Source organism: Nothoprocta perdicaria, unplaced genomic scaffold (genome assembly GCF_003342845.1).
Source record: "Nothoprocta perdicaria isolate Ctin4 unplaced genomic scaffold, notPer1 scaffold_306, whole genome shotgun sequence".
Taxonomy (NCBI): Eukaryota; Metazoa; Chordata; class Aves; order Tinamiformes; family Tinamidae; genus Nothoprocta; species Nothoprocta perdicaria.
In genome coordinates this window covers 696,484-699,446 of record NW_020455540.1, presented here as the reverse complement: position 1 = coordinate 699,446, position 2,963 = coordinate 696,484, and positions in this window count along the sequence as shown.

The following is a 2,963-nucleotide window of genomic DNA, read 5'->3' as shown; positions in this document are numbered from 1 at the left end:
CGTGCGCTGCAGTGGGGGCTGCGGGGCAGTGGGGGCTGCGGGGCGCATGTCCCCGTGGGCTCCGTGGCCTGTCCGCGCCAGGTCTCTGCTCCCGCCGAACCCCCGCTCCCGCACTGCCCATCCCGGGGGCGGTGCTGGGTTGAGGCAGCTGCCCCTCGGTCCCCGCGTGCGACCGGCCGAGGGGTGACACCCTGCGGTCCCGCCCCGTCCCTGCGCTGCGGTCCAGATCTGGTTGCCCTGGGTTCCCCCGCCGCTCCCCACGGGCTGCCGCCCCGTCACGCAGGGGCTGTGGTGCCTCCTGCCTCGGGAGCGTGGCCGCCCCGCACGCGCAGACCCCTCTTGTCCTGCTGACCCCAAGAGGCCTTTTGGAGTGAGAAAATCAAGACAAATTCTGCACTGATGTCATGCTGTTTTCAGCTGAGAAGTTTCCACTCCTGAAGACCAAGTAGCGGGCAGAGCCACCGCAGAAGCAGAAGAAATCCTGTAGGGCAGATAACTTTTCCCTGCTCTTATTTTAAAGACTTTTCACCATTTACYGATCCATCAAACAAGAAAGGTTTTTATAAGCAGGCAATTTACTGTTGTTGCCAAAAGCTTCCCCAAGTCCTCTGTAGCATTTGTCTCTGAAGGCTCTTTGTATTTTCCCCATAAAATGTCATTATAATCTGCTTCTCAACTGGAGAGTGACTCAAGCCGACCCCGCAGCCCACATCACAGCAGTTGAGGTGACAGTAAAACCTTGCCCAGTATCAGAAATACTGTGTTAACCTACAAGCAGAGAGGAGGTGGAGGGCAGTGTTCACCTGGGTGTTCTCCCAGAGACACCTCTATTGCTTTACTCACCACCTGGGCACTTCTCTAAGTATTAATCTGTTTATTAGTGTTAGAGTTTATCAGAGTTTATTAGTGTATTAATCTCTTAGCTTTTTCCAGGTTAGAGCTCAAAGGAGAAAATTGGAATTTGTGCTGATTTTCTGCATTACCTGTGATTCAGAGACTGGACAGGCGCTCCTGCGGGTGGATTGGGGCCGGCTCCGTCCCTCGGGGTCGCGTGCAGCAGCGGAGCTGGAAGAGCCTCCGCGCAGCCGCCTGCTCCGCACGCGGGGAGGGGACRGGAGCCGGGGGGCCCCGGTGCAGCGGCCCCTGCGCAGGGCCCCGTGTTCCCGCGGGACCCCGGGCTGCTGCGTCGGCTCCGCCTGCGCCGCCCATGCACCCTGMGAATCCGGGAGCACCGGCACAGGGAGGAGGCAGTCGGCCCGCGTGTCCCTGGAGCCACAACAAATGCATCACACAGTTTGTCACTATGTCCCTCGGAGCAGACGCAATATTCATAGGTGATTACCAAGGTGGTTATGGGGGAGGAAAATACACTAGAACAAGCACAGAAGTAGCTATAACATTTCTTAATTTCCATGGTGTAATTAAGGCTAAATGAGGAGGACGCAACCAAAGGTATTTACTCTTTAGAGGAGAGGGATCTGCCCACTGACACATCTGACAGATTCTTGCCCAGCAAAATGTTTTCTGTGACTCCCATGGAATAGGTTTTCATTCCATAGTACTTAAAGGGATTGAAGAGCAACAGGCTATTACTCCTCTGTGTATGAAACTATCTCACGATTTACAAAAAGAAAGTGACAAAGATTCAAAAAGGCACCTGGGGAAACACAGTGAGGAAGCGCAGCCCCAGCGGGAGGGTGACAGATCACGGCCTCCTGCTGGTGCCTACCCAGGGTTTGCAGCCGCGTCTTGTTTTTCTTGCAGCCCCTGTGAGGCATCGAGCCCTTCTGCTGGTTTCACAGAGCCAGGCACATCAAGGAAAGGAAAGGGAAAAGCAATAGCTCGTGAAACGCTAGGACGAGTCCAACTGCCTGCTGCCGGAGGACGGTCATTCGGGCCCTTGGTTTCTCGTTAGCTCCTCCAAGAGCAGCCTGTTGATGTTCTTGGAACAACTCAATCTCTCACSTGTTCTTCTCTTTCTGGTGGGTCTCATCATGATGAGCAAGCTAAATTATTGCTTCCGAGCTGTTGTTCAGTGTGTGCTGCAGTGATAACTGAGAGTCGGTTCCTCTTTATGGGCCCATGAACCTTTCCAGAACTAGCTAAATCCTCCCTGGGGAGCAGCCACCAGGCTGGCTCCTGCCGTGGGGGTATCTCCCACGTGCCTGATGCTTCTGCAACTGGGAAATGACGAACGCAGAACCACTAATTAAAATAAACACATTGTCTAATAACACTGCTGTATCAAAAAACTATTCCTTTCAGGTAAATAAGGGCCAAATTATATTCCTTTATATTATAAAATATTATAGAATATTTTATATTCTTCTATATTTACACCGGAATTATTTGCACTTGGACTAGATTGAACAATTGCATTGAATATACCACTGATTTATACTGGGGTAGCAGAACTGAGTCTAGCCCAGTAAGTTATAGGCAATTATAAACAAAGTGRTCATTAGACCTTTGCTAAATTGCTGTTGGGATGAAACCTTTCTTCTTGTTATTTCACAGGTTTTACTTTTCACATGTAAAGAATTCATTATATTAATGCAGAAAATCTTATTTGCTTCTATTTAAAAAAAAAGAGCTTTTGTTCCAATGTAACACATGCAAATTCCTAATAAAGTAGTGTATTTTTACTTAATAATGTATTTACATTTAATAGTAAGTGTTTGACGCTGTGCTGCAGGGCAGCAGGTCATTTCATGCTGGTCGTGATTTCCCGGGCAGGTTGAGCTCGGCTGGGCATTCCCGATGGGCAGSTGACGCCGGGTGCTGCAGCCCCCGCTGGCCACTCTGCAAGTGCCTGCAGCACGAGGGGCAAGTGGCACCATGGCTGGCCCGCGACCTCCGCACTGCCYGGCCCTGCAGCCTCCACACTGCTCGGCCCCGCAGCCTCCGCACTGCCCAGCCCCGCAACCTCCGCACTGCCCAGCCCCGCAGCCTCCGCACTGCCC